The sequence below is a fragment of the Myotis myotis genome, unplaced genomic scaffold (genome assembly GCF_014108235.1).
Source record: "Myotis myotis isolate mMyoMyo1 unplaced genomic scaffold, mMyoMyo1.p scaffold_m19_p_14, whole genome shotgun sequence".
Lineage (NCBI taxonomy): Eukaryota > Metazoa > Chordata > Mammalia > Chiroptera > Vespertilionidae > Myotis > Myotis myotis.
This window is the reverse complement of record NW_023416318.1, coordinates 12,109,802-12,127,278: the sequence shown is the minus strand read 5'-3', so window position 1 is coordinate 12,127,278 and position 17,477 is coordinate 12,109,802. Positions and strand designations below refer to the sequence as shown.

At 51.2% G+C, this 17,477-nt stretch overlaps 1 long non-coding RNA gene across 1 annotated transcript; it reads left to right on the top strand.

Annotated features, from left to right (window-relative positions):
* Window positions 1–8,044: 8,044 nt before the first annotated feature.
* LOC118668869 lies at window positions 8,045–16,768 on the top strand. The gene is made up of 3 exons (XR_004971785.1): window positions 8,045–8,578; window positions 11,360–11,523; window positions 16,000–16,768. It is a non-coding gene; the product is annotated as an uncharacterized LOC118668869 (long non-coding RNA).
* Window positions 16,769–17,477: the final 709 nt, after the last annotated feature.

Below are 17,477 nucleotides of genomic sequence, written 5' to 3'. Positions count from 1 at the left end.
TGCCCCCACCCCAGGAGCAGGTGGGAGCAGGCCGCCGGGGGTGTGCCAGGATCCTCTCTGAGCACCCAGCCCAGATCATGGGGTGTGGAACTCCCCAGACACCCCAGCACCTTCCCCTGAGCCTGGGCCCCACCACCTGACCCCAAATCGAACTCTGACCTGGGACAGCTGGCCTTCTTTTCCCTCCTCTAAGGGCCCACCCTCCTCCGATGAGGTCATCCTATCCAGCCCTCCAAACTTGACACTCAACTAGGCACACATCTGTTAAACTCTTACTCCGTCTCCGGGAGCTCCCTCAGAGCCAGGCCCCGCCAGACTGGGTATGAGGCCCTGGCAACCCTCCTGCACAATTTAGCAGTGAATGAGGAAATGCCCACTAGCGCCCACCGGAGGGTGGGCAGATTCTCAAGAGGCTCAGGGAGACAAGGGGAGGGGACACGGGCTCTTCCGGGGAGAACTCTCACATTCCAGCAGAAGCCACAGTTGAACTCTGCCTGCCAGGTGCATGCATGCCGGGTGCATGTGAGGTGCTGGGCACCGGCACCATCGGTGCTGCCTTGGAACTTATAGCCTAGGTCGGAAAAACAAAGAAGAGTAAAATTAAAACTGACTGGGGACTTTAGACCACAGGTTCCGGTGCCACCAGAGCCTGCACAGCACTGCGTGCCTCACATGGGAACTGCCTGCCCCTGTCATATGCCGCAGGCCTGAGCTTGCTCCTGAAGTCAGCTATAAGCCTCAAGCCAGAGCTCTCCCAGTGCTGCGTGGTTCTCCCGGTGACAGGATGCTCACAGTGCCCCCTTTTGCCTCATGAAGACCTCCACCCATCCCCAGGGTGAGAGGTGAAGTGCATGTTACAATAAACCAGCACTCAGCGGAGCAGCCAGTGTGGGACAGGACCACTGCCGAGAGCAGGAAAGGTTTCTGGAGAAAGTCATGTCTGAGCAACAGCTGAAGGCGTCCCAAGGTATTACGCTGAGCAAGAAGCGCCCCAGGTAGAGGGAACAGCTAGTGGCAAGGCGGGGTGGATGGGCACATGGCACGAGCCAGGAATTAAAGGAAGCCACAGTGGTTACGGAGGGACCAGTGGGAGGTGAGATTGCTGGGCCTGGAAAGGCAGCGTGGCCAGGCCCTTAGGGGCCGAGGCCTGCCTCCTGTTCTTGGGATAAGCGTACTCAGAAGCCACTGAAGGATTTTTAAGGAGGGGATGACGTGAGGAACTTTGCATCTTGCCTGGCTTCCCTGTGGAGCACCAATGGGAGACCAACACAGAGGATCAGGGGGCTCTGGCAGCAGGCCAGGCTGAGGCCCTGACTCATAGGGGCAGGCAGACGTGGGCAGAGGGGGAGCCATGAGTAGCAGCCACTGGGGAGAGCATGGGGAGGCAGGACAGAGGTGTAAACAAGATACCAGTACTGAGGACCCTCACTGTTCAAACTCATGTTGTTTAAGGGTCAACTGTATTTCTTATCCAGAGTTAAGAATCTGTAGATGCAAAGGGCCAACTGTAGTTATTTGTGGATTTTTTACTAGAACATGGGGGGTGGTGGGGGGAGGGTGTCAGTGCTCCTAATTCCCATGCTGCTCAAGGGTCAATTATTCACAAAGTACCTATGACTCTGTCACCAATAGAAACCAGGTATTTTCATATCACATTACAATTGCAAAGATACCTTGAAATATCAAAATGCTCGTCACTACACTGGAATTGCAATGATCATTAGACCTGCTGCGGGACCTTGTTATTGAAATCACTAATAAGAAGCATGTCTATTATCATATCACAAATCTGGAGCTGTGTCTTTCCAATTTCCCACAGGCAGTGGCTGTGCTGCCAGCCGTTCTCATCAGGGGGAACACAAGGAAGCTAATAATTCAGTGTCCCAATGAGCTATTAAAAACTATTTGTGTTCAGCCTTTATTTAGTAAAAATGGAGAAATAAATTTTCAAGTAATATAAATTACATGCTTTCTTCTTTATGTTTAAAATAAGGGATCAACTGTTTGTGGTAAATGTAATATATTTTAATTTACTTGGATTTGTCTTTATTTCACAATCTTCCCATTAGTACAACTAGCCACTATTAGTCATGTGCTCTAACGTATATACATACTAGAGGCCCAGTGCACGAAATTCTTGCACTCAGGAGGGTCCCTCAGCCCGTCCTGCACCTCTCGCCGGGAGCCCTTGGGGGATGTCTGACTGACGGCTCCCAAGGGGAGCAGGCCTAAGCCGTCAGTCGGACATCCTTAGCACTGCTGAGGAGGTAGGAAATTCTCCTGCCACTGCCTCTGCATTCACCAACCGTGAGCCTGGCTTCTGGCTGAGTGGTGCTCCCCCTGTGGGGGTGCACTGACCACCAGGGGGCAGCTCCTGCATTGAGCATCTGCCTCCTAGTGGTAAGTGCGCATCATAGCAACTGGTCATTCTGCCATTCAGTCAATTTGCATATTAGCCTTTTATTATATAGGATTATCACTAGGTCTTATTCACAATATATTTGAAGATTATTTTTATTCTGATTTATGCTCATCAACTGCCTACCTTCCTCAAGTTCTTGGTCTTCCTTTTTCTAAACTGGACCTATTTTTGAGGGTCATGTCAAAGACTTTAAGCCTTATCTAATAAAACCAACCCCTTCTCCCCAATAAATAATGCTGTATGCACCATGCATTATTTGGTTGTGGGATTTCGGTTGATTGCAGCTCTGACTGGGTCCATGAGGTGTGGCATGTACCTGCATCATGCAACATGTATATGCTTATTGCAGAAATACAAGGTCAAGATAGGTTGGCAGAGCGTTTTCTTGGTTCTGCTCAGGGACACTGTCTATTCCGGTGGGGGTGAAGCTACTTTGCAGTTGGTGAGTTACAGACGGGGCCACAGGTGGAAATCCGGGTTAGAGGGCACTGTTTTCCAGCTTGATCTTCTGTGCAGACTGACTGCCTGCCCAGACTTCTTTCCCTGAATTAGATTCTTCCTGCTGATGGGAACTGGACTCCAAGACCCCCTTTCACAGTTCCCCTAGATCAGCTCCTACCCCCCCTCTACAAGGAAGCCCAAGAGACACCAGGAGTCTTATTGAAAGAGGGCTATTGACTTGACCTTTGGGGCGTTGGTGAAACTTAGGGATGGACCGCTGTGAGGCCTTCAAACACACAACACAAGTGCAAAGTGGCCCAAAGGTGCCTCTGGCACTCAGCCTTCCCTTGGGGTTCTCAGGCCGCACTTCCCTGCTCTGCTCTCCCGTCCCACCCCCAGGTACCCAGAGAGGAAAGTGTTAGATTAAGGCTTCCATGGTGATGGGAACAGTGATACCCCTTCCAAGGAAATTTGCCTATAAGGGGATGTGACTTAGTCCAAAGGGTGAATCTCCATGGCTTGAATTCTAGCCACCATAACATTCCCTTGGGGCTATTTGGAGAGAACATTTCTGGATACACCTTAAGTAAAATACAGTCCACTTGTCTATGGGGTTGGCCCTCCTTCTGAACTTTGATCCTTCTTGGGAGAGTCTCTGGGCTTCCTGACATCCCACAATTCCTTGCAGTAACGTGGGTATCCTGTGAGCAGCTGCATGCCCTGGTCCCTGGGAGAGAGGGCATGACCCAGGAAGTTTCATGCTTTCCTTCTGAAGTTCAGGCTACACCAGCAAAGGAGGGAGAGCTGGCTGGAGCTGAGAAACCAGCAGAGTTAGCACTAGAAGGCTTCCTGGGGGAAGAGGCACCTCAACCTCTCACCGGTACTACCCAGAACATTCCATAGACTTTAGAAACTTCTGCAATCTGACTCTCCCTTACCTTATACACCACCCCCCCCGCCCCACACACACACACACATCCTCTGGTCTGGCCTCTGAATGCAAGTTCATTCCTTTCCTCTGGCTGCCTTTTGCCCTACTTGCTTCTTTCATGTTCTGATTGTTTCCATGGAACTGTTAGGCACCTACCACCAGAGACTTCTCCCACAGCTGCTGTCCCTCCATTGCTGCAGAGTCACCCATGAGGCTGTTCATCAATATCCCATATCTCCTCCTTCTCCCATCGCCCAAAGGTCAAGGCTAATGGAGATATTTTCCCGAAGTCACAGCTTGCTCTCCTAGAGTGGAGAATTGGGACCAAGCGTTGGAAAGAGCAGCCAGGCTTGGGGACAGTGGAGATGGTATATGGAAGAGCTCCTGGAGCCGGACAAGCTGGTCTGCACTCTGGTTCCCCTCTTTACTATCCGGGCACTTTTGAACCAGCCTTTTCTGTTCTCTGAGTCTTGATGTTCTTCTCATCTGCAAAATAAAACGATTGCAAGGTTATTTGTAAAGGGCACAGTGCTGAGCACCTGAATGGAGATGGTTGATTACTCAGGAATTGATCATCGGATAGACAGATAGACAAGTGAGTAAATTCCAAGCCAGGGCAGATATCTGGGGCAGGTGTGGGTGGCTGCCTGCCTCACCTACGCACAGGACCAACCCTGGGCTCCAATTTCCTTCCTTCCCCCAGGATCCAGGGATTTGCCAAACACGCAACTCTCCTCTGGGAAGAAAGTGACTCAGGACACCTGAGAGTTGGAATGAATCAGGGAGCAAGGATTGAGTGTGGGGCCCCCACCCAGGGGCCTGGGCCTCTCCCAGCAGGAAGAGCGTGTGCTGGTCCCCGTCACTGGGTGAGAGGGCAATCCTACCAAAATACGCCCCTGGCCAGCCAATGGGGCCCAGTAACACTCCCGCATTCCAGACCTGTCAGGGCGCTTCCATGAGTGCTACCATACCGTGCACAAATCTGAGCCCCGCGCCACAGGCCTGGGTTCTAGCTCTGCCGCTTTTCCTCGCTGGCCCAGGCAAGTCACGTGGGCCTCGATTCCCATCTGTCCCAGGGCCTGGTGCACTCAGCCAACCCAGCCCCTTCCTGTCCTGTCTGTCACCAGGAGGCCGAGGACACAAGAGCCCCTTTCCCGGGGAATAGCAGGTACAAGTTCCAGCTCTGCAGGCACACACTGCAAGGCCTTTTCCTCAGCCTCCCCTAAGAGCCCATCCGTCTGACAGAGAGACACCCAGAAACGAGTCTACAGATGGCATCGTGCACCCCAGACATGCAGGTCCAGCCGCCAGCTCAACAGCTCTGCCTGGGATGCAGCATGAGCAGCTCAGACTGAACGTGCCCGAGACTGACCTCTGACCATCCCCCACACGCCGGAGAAGAACCTCCCCACCCTGTGTCTCCGTAAATGGTAACTCATCCTTCCGGTTGTTCAGGCCACACATTTTGACTCCTCTCATTCTCTCCCACCCCACATCTAATCCAGCAGCAAATCCTTTGGCTCCACCTTCAAAATAGATCCAGAACCCCTCTGTTTCTCACCGCACATCTCCTCCCTCACCATCCAGACCCCATGGTCTGCCCTGGACCACTGGGGGACCCCTGCTCTCGGCCCCCTCCCGTCAGCTCTCCCCACTGCAGTCGGAGGTTCCTTTGTAAACATCAAGTCGCTGAAGTGCTGAGAATCTGCAGATTGCCCATTGGTCTCAAAGTACAAGCCCAAGCCCCGATGATGCAGCCACCCTCCTATTCACACAATATGGCCAACTCAGTTCTGGGGTGGGGGAAGGAGAAAGGCTTTATGATGGCCTCCTACCTTCTCCGTCGTCCTTTGCCTTCAGCCTTCCTCTGGCTACACCCGCTGCCCTGCTGGCTTTACACGTGTGTCTTTTTCCCAGGTAGCCACATGGCTCCCTCTCTTGTCTCCTTCAAGTCTTGGTGGAATGAGGCCTTCCAGGGCCATCCCACTTAAATCACAGCTCTCCCCTCTCCAGCATCCCCAGTCCACTCTTTCTCTCTTTCCCCTCTTTCTCTCTTTCTCTTTTTCTTCTCTCTTTTTCTCCATGCCACTTACTACCTTCTAGCCAGCATACTATACAATCTACCTGCCTACTGTGCGCTCTGTTTATTGTCTTTCTTCTCCCTCTGGAATACCAGTTCCAGGAGGGCAGAGCTTTTAGTCTGTTTCACCCACTAATGGATCCTTAACACCTGGCGCACGGTACCCACTCAATAAGCACGTGTGGAATGAATGAAGGCATGAGAGTCCATAGATTGTAATGGTTAAGAGAACATTCGTAATCCACTATTTCCTAACTGTGTGACACAACTTCTTGTGCCTCGGTTTCCCTGTTTGTAAAGTAAGGTAATAATGACACCTGACTCATGGGGCTGTTGTGTGGATTGAACAGGTGTTCCACTCAGTGGGTGGCACCTGGCGTGTGCTCAGTAAATGTTGACTGTGGCATCATGAGAGGCAGGTGTATCAGGGGCCACTGAGCCCTTTTCCAGGTCAGGAGACACTCCCAGAAGGCCCCTATGGCTTGCTCAGCAAGCTCCTCCTGCCCAGAGCCCAAGGAGGGCACCCCCACGCTGGGAGGCTAGCTCTGGTTCATGTGCTTGGCCACTCCAGGATGCTGGGAGGACCTGGGCCAGTGGGAAAGGCAGTGGCCAGAAGGCACTGGACCTCAGGCTAGGAGTGGGTCTCTCTGAGGCTAGGGGACAGCCATTCTTATAACGCATGGATTCCTCTTCTAGGAGCTGGGTGTAGGAGGCCTTTTCAGGCCTTGAGTCTCAACAAACCCACCCAGTTTCTTCCTTGAGCAGCAAGAGCAGTGTGCAACCCAGCCCTGATCAGAAAAATTATTAAAATCCACCCATTAGCCCAGCCGGCATGGCTCAGTAGTTGAGTATCAACTGTGAACCAGGAGGTCACAGTTCAATTCCCGGCCAGGGCACATGAGCAGGTTTCAGGCTTAATCCCCAGTGGGAGACGTGCAGGAAGCAGCCAATCAATGATTCTCTTCATCATTGATGTTTCTATCTCTCTCTCTCCCTTTCTCTCTGAAATCAATAAAAATATGTATTTTTTAAAAATCCACTCATTGGCTCAGGGGAGGCCCATGAAAACCAAGGTCAGGTCCTTGTTTGTTCCCATTTAACTCCAGATATACAGAGGATCTGCCCAGGCTCCCACTGCTAGAGAGAGGGGGAGCTGGGCCAAAAGTCAGGGCTTGCAGCCTTAAACCCAGGCCACTTTCCCTTCACAGAGAGCCGTGGTCTGGGCCAAAGCCCTGCTCTGCCTGCTCACTACAACCAGAGCTGCAGCTGGAATTTGTTTCTGAGTCTTCAGGCCCAAGAAAGTTGACTTTTTCCACCCCCTGTTGCTTGAGGTTGCCTCCAACCAAAAGGGTAAGATGCAGAATATTCCTGCGAGTTCCCTTTAATGGTCTGTGAACTCTTCTTCTGAACCCCACTATTTGATTTTTTAAAATTATACTCTACTTATTTCCAGAGAAGACATGAAGTAACTTAAAATAAAATATTTTATATAATGTCACTCTTAACAAAATATAATGATAACCAATAAAAAAGAAGAGAAAGACACAAATATGTCAAACATAGAGGTTGGCAAAATCACTATGATTAAGGATTAGATTTAAATCTGAGCTCCCCAACAGCCAAGGTGAAAAGGGAGTCTCTTCATCCTCCCCCAGAACCTTGAAGAAAGTTTGTAGCTGATTGAAAAAAAAAAGGGTGTCCCAGTCCCCTGGGCAGCCTGAGTTCACATCTTGCTTTGGCCAAGCGGCCGTACAGGGCATCATGGCCTTGTTCCCTGTCTCTCTCCTGGAGGTCAGTCCAGGGGCATATGCATGAGAGCACCTGCCTTGCTCATCTCTAGAGAGATCACCTGCCCTCAGTGATCATCTGTGGGCAGGATCCCCCAGCCCACCCACCGGAAGTGTGCCCCCAGTTCATGAAGTCATGGCTGATCTTGGCACCTGTCCTGTTTCTTAATAATCAAGCCTCCCAAAGGAGAAAGCCCCAAGTGGCCAACTGGAGTAATTCAAAATGACTTAAGTGATTTGCCTAATTGAAGAGTGAGAAAAAGAAACCAGACACTCCCCAGGGCAGTTTGGGTACCTGTTTGGGTCACGGGTGCTATGGAGATGTTCCCAGGACTGTGGCTCTGGTTCAGTGGCCTCACCCTTAGTCCATGGTGGGAGGGGCAGCCTGGGTCCCGGATCCTCTCTGTCTCTGGAGAATCAGGCAGCCAGGGATCATGGCAAGGCCATGAGCACTGGAGGATCAGGCCTGGTTGCTGTGACTTAGCCTTACAGAGCCAGGTCCTGGCAGACGTCAACCCAGGAGGCTTCTTGGTGCGAGTAGGCTGGGTCAGGCAAGAACGGGATGATGTAGAAAGGTGGGGGCCTGCTTAGGCTGAGGGGCAGAAAGGAGCTCTGTGGAGAGGCTAGACCAAGCCCTATAGGCCCAGAGCTCCCAAGAAACCACAAGAAATGAGGGTGGCAAGGGAGGCCACTTTAGACACCCTTCTCTGGTCCCTCTCCAGTGAGAAGCCCCTGGCTTAGGGGGTGGTGGGAAGAGCTCAGCGTCACTGACTCTCTGCCCAAACATTATGGAGCCTCTATCATGACGATGGTACAATATCTGTGACCTCTGACGTCTGCTGAGCACTTACGAGCTCCAGGGACCACGCCCACTGCTTCCTGAAGCTCATCCCATTTAATCCTCCCAACTCGATGAGGTAAGTAGTGTCACTGGCCCCATTTTGCAGCAGAGAAAAGCTGAACTCAGAGAGGTTAAGAGGACTGAGAGCTAATAAATGATGAAACCAAGTTGGTACAACTCTAGCACCTAGTCTGCTCTTATCCCTTTGTTGGGGACCCCCCCTTGGGTGATTGAGATACAACTCCTACTCCCAGGGATCCTCCAATCTGATGGAAGAGACATGGTTCTGTCCTTAAGAAATCTGGTCCAGCCCTGGCAGGTGTGGCTCAGTGGTTGGAGTGTCCTCCCATACACTAAAAGGCGGTGGGTTTGATTTCCTGTCAGGGCATATACCCAGGCTGCTGGTTCGATCCCCAGTAGTGGCATGTGTGGGAGGAGACTGAACAATATTCCTCTCGCATATTGATGTTTCAATAAATAAATAATTAATTTAATTTTAATTGTTTAAAATATATTTTACTGATTTCAGAGAGGAAGGGAGAAGGAGAGAGATAGATAGAAACATCAACGATGAGGGAGAATCATTGATCAGCTGCCTCCTGCACTCCCCTTACTGGGGATCGAGCCCGCAACCAGGGCATGTGCCCTTGACCAGAATCGAACCTGGTACCACTCAGTCCTCAGGCTGACGCTCTATCCACTAAGCCAAACCAACTAGGGCTAAGTAAATAATTTTTAAAAAGAGAAACCCGTTCTATTTGGGGAGCTCTGCCGCTGCTGCTAGGGAGCCCTGAGCTAATGGGGAAGGGTTGGTCGCTTCGGTCTGGGAGCTGCAGTCAGAAGGGGCAGGAGGAAGTATGTTCCTCTGGTCGCATCACTGAGAAGTTGCCTGAAGGGACACAGTCAGCACCTTCTCCTCCGAGGCCAAGGCCCCTTGCCTTTCGAGCAGTCCCAGCAAGGGGGGCCAGGCAGGTACTCCCCACCTTCAGGGAGCCAGGCTGCCAGGCAGATGGAGCATGCCAGCCCACACCCAAAGGATCAGAAGGGAGGGACAAGTGGTACAGAGACAGGGCCTTCACCCCAGAAATCCCCTGAGTGTCTCCCGTGACTTGGAGGTCGGTCAGTCAGTGTATTGGCCAGCGCTCAGCCAGGGACGAGAACTGGAGCCCTATCTGAGCCCAGGAGTTTGTCTGTGGCCAGGATCACAAGTCAGTCAAAGGTCAGGGTCACACATCAGTCACAGGCCAACTTGAGGTTTCATCTAGAGGTCAGGGCCAATGGTGCATCTAAGGCTGGGCTGCAGAAGGGAGGGGTTAGGGGTTTCCTGTGCACTGGGGTTCTGACCAGGAGGCCACAGTGAGTCACCGGGGTGACCCCTGGCATCCTATAGCCTGTGGGTCAGCCGCTAAGGAGCAGATACAAGGTGGGGCTGAGAGGGCCCCAAGGGTAGGCAGGGGCTACACCCAGACTATAGACTCCTCACCCCTCATTCCTTCTGGCTGAGGTCATTCCATGGGCCCAGCCACCTCAGGCCTGGGAGGGAAAGCAGAGATTCTGAGGCGGCTCCCCCAGAGTATCTGTGAGTCATGATCCCTAGGACTACAGCTATTGGACCCAGCAAAGGATGGGGGTACCCCAGCAGCACGCAGCCAGCCCTGGAACCTCATGCGTCAGCAAGGAAGAGTCAGCCAGTGGCTAAATCATATTGTGCAGGCACAGTTCTAAAGCCTGATTTACACTGTTTCTTTTAATCCAAGGATGTGTTATTGTCTCATTGACAGATGAGGAAACGGAGGCACGGAGTGGTTAAATATGTGACTCTCACACTTACGTCCAGGCTCTGGTTTTAAACCTGGGGTCTGCCTTGCTCTTCAGTATTCTATGATTTAAGAGCAAGATAGCTCATGCAAGGGGCGGCCTTGCCAAAGCTCTCCCTCTCCCACCACCCCGCTTCCTCCCCGAGGGAGCTGAGGGCCAGCATCTAAATCTCTAGGCCTGGAAGTCCAGAGGGAGCCAGGCAAGTCTTTGCAGCAGGGAGAATTCCAGGTAGAATTTGCATCGTTTCCACTTTTCTTGGTGCCTGGCACCTCACCATCTCCGTTTGTTTCTTTTCTGTTGAACACGGGGCCTAGCGGCAGGCGGCTTACCCTGGAGGGGTCACCCAAGCTGGTGTTCGGCCTCCTGGGAACGGAGGCTAAGGAACAGCACACTTTGGTGCAGGTGCAGTAACGGCGTTGCTCTTTGATGTGCGTGGCCTTAGTGACTCTGGAGTTAAATTACAGGACTACGAGGACACGGGCTCTTGAAGACATGAACAGGGATTAAAAAGGTGACTGCGGGGCCCCAGGCGCACAGCCGTGCCCTCTGCATCACATTTGTTCAGCAATTGCCCCCTGTCCCGGCACTTCCACAGATCCCTGCCTTAGTCTCTCAAGGAGGAAGGTGGCAGAGCTGAGATTATCAACCTGTTTCACAGATGAGCAACTTGCGCCCATAGGATCAGTGCAGCGGGTGCGTTGGTGGCTTCCCAGCTGACATTCCACCCCACCCCGTTGAGGGGAACTCCTAATTTTGTCCCAAAGTTCATCATCCCTGATCATCAAGGAGAATGGCCCCTCCTGGCCCCAGGATGAACTTCATTAGCCTAAGGCTTAGGCCCTAAGCCAAGGGCTCACAACCCTCTCAAACCCAATACCCTACCTGACAGCAAACATCTCGAGCCACCCTCTTTACTCATCCTGAAGTGAAATCCATAGGTGCTAAAGTTTCAAAGAAAAAAAAAATCAACAGAATTCTATAAGTAACATAAAAGAGGAATACAGGAAAAACGATTGCTAATAAGATTCTGTGTTTCGAGATGTGCTTGATTAAGCAAGACCACCCACCCAGAGGGGCCACTGCCGCAGCGTCACGGACCCGAGGCACCGTGGCCGCTCGCCCAGCGGAGCACTGCCCAGGCCGTGGGACCTTCAGAAGTGGTGGGCGGCTCTAAACCACAGAGAATGTTCCCTCATTTACCAGGTGAGTCTTGGGCAAGAGCACTTCTATAAAACGGAGTTAGGTCCTAGGCTTAGATAATAAAAAGCAGGTTTTTCACCTCCATGAATGGCTGGTATGACATTCACAGGAAGGTCATGACCGTCTCCAGCATTGCAGGACAGCCAGCCCACACCTTCAGAAGCCACAGCACTCCCATTACCGGGAAAGTCACAGTGTACCTAGGTTTTCTTTCTCTCTCTCTCATTCTCTCTCTCTCTCTCTTTTAATATATAGACATATATATTATTTCAGAGAGGAAGGAAGAGGGAGAGGGAGAGAGAGATAGAAACATCAATGATAAGAGAGAATCACTGATTGGCTGCCTCCTGCACACCTCACACTGGGATCGAGCCTACAACCCAGGCATGTGCCCTGACCGGGAATCAAACCTTGACCTCCTGGTTCATAAGTCAACGCTCAACCACAGAGCCATGCCAGCTGGGTTCGTGGTTTCCTTTTGAGAGTCAGTGGTGAAAGCTGATGACAGGGTTTCAGTCCCCTGGCCTGATGGTGTCACCCAATCTGTGGAACCTGGGGACATAAGGGAAAGTTTTCTCACTATTCTCAGGAGAGGGAAGCTCCCCGTGTTCACCAGCTGAAGCTTACCGTTCACCATCCTGAGGGAGACAGTGCCAACTGCTGGGTTAGGGAGAGGAAGGATGGGCGGTCCCCAGGTCTTTGAGGGCTGAGGGCACTGCTGGCCTCCTAGATCAGGCAGCCCTGGATCTCTGTACACAGAGACTCCCTGCTAGGTGAGAAGATAAGCTTCTTGTTGAAGCTGCTTTGAGGTGGGCCTTGAGTTCCTTGTCGCTGAGGGTGTTCAGACATAAGAAGTGACCTTTCCGGACCTTACAGCCAGTTTAGAAATCAGAGCCCAGGTCTCTTGACCCTCCACAGGGTCCTCTCTCCACCTTGTCCAGAGGGACAGAAGCGACCAGGACTAGGTCACGGCTCAGAGGGAGCTTCCTGGAAAGCAGCTCTCCTGGGCCCTCCCAGTGGGTGTACACCCTTAAGGGCAGATCTCCTGTGGATGTGAAGGAGACAGGTCCAAGAGCTTCTCGGGGCTGACCTCTCCCCAGCTTCTCCTCTGACTCAAGAAACACTGGGATTGTAGCTGCATTCCTCACTGGTGTCATTCTTTATGCTCTCAAGTGCTCTACAGGCACCAATTAGTAGCCAAGCGCCCCACCCGAGGGTGCCTGCTGAGGATCCAGGGATCCTGGGTGTGACACATTGGCATGACCAAACACCATCTGCAGTGGGCAGCGCAGGTGTCCCTGGGGAAGTCCCCGAGCACAGCCCCCAAGAGCACCCCGAGAGGCAGCATGTAGGGAGACAGTCAAGTACACTGAGAAGACCCTCATGTAGGGAGACACAACAGGACACAGTTTCCAGGCCATGCAGGGCCTGCAGACCTCGGCACATGAGAAGCCACTGAGGGCTTTAAGCACAGGGTGGCACAGCCATCACAAGTCCCTTCCCTGACCCACTTGGGCATATGCCCAATGGTCCCCATCCCTGCGGCCTCCCACTGCAGACAGAAGCTGTGGCCTGGAGTTTGGTTCTCAGTGGGGGCAGGATCTGCACAGCTGCCTTCATGGGTACAAACCACATCCCTGGTTTAAGCCGCTCATGCTTAGGTGTCAAAGGAGGAAGCAGGATGCTCACAGTAGCGTTGTTTGAGGCCCATCATCCCCATACTCAAGTAGCTGCCGTGTCTCCCTACTGACCAGCAAGTCAAGTCCAGGTCCACTGTCTGGCCTCAAGCAGCCTCTCAACCTTTACCCATTTGCTCACAAACACCAACACCGAGGTCCTAGCAGGCTAGCCTCTGGGGACCCTGGCTCCATGCACACTCTCATCTTCATACCATTGCTTACATTTTCCCGGCCTGGAATGGCTGCCCTGCTTCCCGTGTGCACTCAACCCCCAGCAGCTGGCTCTCCTCTCACAAACCCTATAGGGTTTGCACAGCTCCCTCAGCCCATGATGGCTGCACGTTCTTTCCGTTAAACTAGAGACTGCAACTATTGCCTTGAATGGTTATTATATCTTATATTGTTATTCCTCCTCTCAGGGTTTGTACTCTTGCCCCCTTACCACCACCCCCTCCACTCTGTTGTAGACTCTTGGAGAATGGAGGCCTGTCTTCCTGACACAGTCCAGCCCCCAGCACAGGGCTGGCACCTGCTTGGTAGGAGCTCAGACCACCATCTGTGGCTTTGACTTGCCTCAGCTCCAAGAGGTGACTTGGTGATGAAGGTTCCTATGCAGGATAATTGGATGGGGGGAGGTTGAGGGAAAGATCTCTCCATCTAATTATTAGCATTAACAGGTATTTGTCATATGTCTGTTGCTGATTAATTGGGAACAAGACGTGCCCCTCTAATCTGTGATGATAGAGCAAGAAGTCTGCAAGCATGAGATGCAGACAGAAAAAGGGGGAAACAGCAAGACATGGGATGGAGACCAAGCAGGGATGCAGGCAGAGATGTGGTGCAGGAGAAAGATGGTGACAGGGACAGACAGAAACCGGGTCAAGGAAAGGGGAGCAGGGAGCAGAAGGCAGGAAGAGGCCAGGGCCTGGGTGGGGTGGGGACACACAAAAGAGACAGAGAGGGAAAAGGAGGCCAACCAAAGCCCGGAGAGGGTGAAGGACAGCAGGAGAGCGGGCCCCTCCCTCCTCACGGCCTCAGTGCCAGGCTGGGTTCTGGCATCCTCAGAGCCTCTCCTGAAACTCCTGCATGTTGGAGCATGAAGGCCAGGAGGAAGGCAGCCAAGCTGGAAGGCAGCCGAGGACCAGATGCTGGGGTGATGCACCCAGGCGGGTGGCAGTGGGACGAGGAGACATTGCCCTGTCTCATGGCCCCCACCATCACGCACCCCACCCCGACCCAGCCAAGGGACAGCTGCCACACCCAGCTGGAGGCCACTAGTAAGCCAGGTTAGATGGGTGTCCTTCTCCAAGGCTTGACTCAGGTGTCTGCTGGGGACAAGGAAAGGGAGTGGCTCAACTGAGACCATGGTTGTTGGGGGGAGGGGGTGCGGGGGTGTCAGGAATGAAAAGGAAAGCTGGGATTAAAGTTTCAGTAACCTGCCTCGAAAGCACCCAGGCTTTGTGCAGGCCGGGATTCCAGGGCACTGAGTAAGACAGCCATCCTAGCAAGGATGAGGGAGCAGAGGCACCGGCTGTTGGTAGGGGTGGGGTGGACAGGGGGACAGAGAGTCCAACTGCCCCTGTAGGGAGCCAGAACCACCCCCCACCCCCCCACACACACCTTCTCCTACCACCATAGGGCCCCTTTCTATAGCCCAGGTTAGGCAACTGCCTGAGAGTTCGGACCCCAGCTGGTGAAAATGGGGGGAGGTGGTAGGTTGAAATTTAAGGAAGATTTGGTCTGGGGAGGTCTAGGAAAGATACTCACATGTGTGGTGTGGGGAGAGAGAGAGAGAGAGAGAGAGAGAGAGAGAGAGAGAGAGAGAGAGAGAGAGAGACTCCCAAGGGAGAAGGGACTAAGAGGCAGAAGCCGAAGAATTTTGAGAAGAACAGCTGGACAATATTTGCCATTCATCCATGCACTTAAGCAACATTTATTGACACAGAAAACAATAACAACAAGATCCAATCAGAAATAAGCAACTGCAGACAAACCCTAACCCAGATCACAGACTGATCCCTGATCTGGCCTCAGACTGAACTTTCACCCTGGCCCAGCCTCTCCACTAAACCTGTCTTCAGATTTACTCTAATCCCAGCTCCTCCTGCTTCACTGAGCTTAATCTTGGCTACTGGCCACCTCAACACTTTGTTTTGATCTCAAAGGTACAAGAAAAGAGCATATAGCCCAGCCGATGTGGCTCAGTGTTTAAGCATCGACCTCTGAAACAGGAGGTCACGGTCCGATTCCTGGTCAGGGCACTTTTGTCTACTGCGGCCTCGAACCCCAGTGGGGGGCATGCAAGAGGCAGTTGATCAATGATTCTCTCTCATCATTGATGTTTCCATCTCTCTCTCTCCCTCTCCCTTCCTCTCTGAAGTAAATACTTTTTTTAAAGAGCATATAGATGTTTCTGGAGAAACACCACAAAGCACACAGCTATAGGGCTTGGTGGGAATGACACAAGGCTGCATGTTGGAAATGACTGCTCCAGCCATTCAAAGCCCTCATTGTCCAGCAGAGCCCTAACGCCCTCTTAGATCCTCTCCTCTCCTCCATCCCCTCTCCCAACCTGCCAGGCAAGTGTGCCCACTCTCCCCTGACCCTGGGCTCCTGCCCCACTTGGGGCCTTTTAAAACCCCTGCCCTCTGAGTCCCATCTTACTAGTCAAGCACAGTCTTCATCTTCCCCAACTAACCCCAGACAGCAGGCCCTCCCCCTCCTCTGAACTCCTACATCAATAAGATTTAATAATCCATCTGGCCACTAATCACAAACATTCCTTCTTTTGTCTTCTTAGACTGCTCTCCTTGGCAGAATGACTGCATGAAGGATATACAGTCAAATTATTTCCCCAAGTAGATGGCAATTTCCCCACTACCATAAGCAAGGCTGAGATGAACATCCTTAAACACATCTCTATGCACTTGTATACTTTAAAAACATCTCAAAGCCTTGACTGGCTAGTTCAGTTGGTTAGAGCATCGTCCTGATATGCCAATGTTGTGGGTTTGATTCTTAGTCAGGACACAAGAAATAACCAATGAATTCATAAATAAGTGGGACAACAAAGCTCTCTCTCTCTCTCCAATCAATCAATCAATGCATTTTTAAAAATATCTCTTCATCCAGAGAGATACCCTGAGCATAATTTTAAAAGTAAAAAAAAAAAAAAAAATATTCGTGTGCATAGCAAAGAAAACCATCAACAAAATTTTAAAACCCACTGAATGGAAGAACATATTCATCTATGTTTTCTGCTGAGAAATTTCTCCTGGTCAGATGCAAAATGCTGTATGTTTTATTGGTAAGATAGGCATAACATAAAATTCACCATTTAATCATTCTTAATCAATCATTGTATAGTTCAGTAGCATTAACTGCATTCACATTGTTGTGCAACCATCACCACCACCCAACTGCAGAACTTTTTCATTTTCCAAATCTGAAACTCTGAACCCACTAAACAATACCTCATTCTTCCCTTACTCAAGTCCCTGGCCACCACTATTCTCTTTCTATCTCTATACTCCGCTCAGTACCTCAGATAAATGGAATTATAAACTAAATCATCCTGTTGTGATTGTCTGATTTTACTTAGTATAATGTCTTCAAGGTCCATCCATGTTGTAGTAAGTATCAGAATTTCCTTCCTTTTAAAAGCAGAATAATGTTCCATTATATGTACCATATACTAGAGGTCCGATGCACGAAATTTGTGCAAGAGTAGGCCTTCCTTCCCCCAGCTGCTGGCACCCAGGACCGGGGCTTCTCTCCAGCCCAGCTTCATCTGGAATGATGTCCGGTCTCATTAGCATATTACCCTTTTATTATTATAGATGCCACACTATGTTTATCCATTCATTGGTTGATGGCTATTGTGGAACACTTTTGTCTACTGTGTATAATGATGCTATAATCATGGATATGCAAATATCTCTTCCAGATTCTGCTTTCAATTCTCCTGGATATACACCCAGAAGTGGGATTGCTACATCTATGCTAACTGTGTATATAACTTTTTATATATACAAGCCTGGGTGCTTTCAAGGCAGCAGGTGTGGAGGAACCACCATAATGTTTTCCATAGCAGCTGTATAATTTTACATTCTCACCAGCAATGCCCGAAAGTTCCCATTCTACACACCATCACCAATATCTGTTATTTTCTGGGTGTGTTTTGTTTTATTGTAGTCATCCTAATGGTTGTGAAGCAGTGTCTCACTGGGGTTTTGATTTATGTTTCCCTGATGATTAGTTATGTTGAGCATCTTTTCA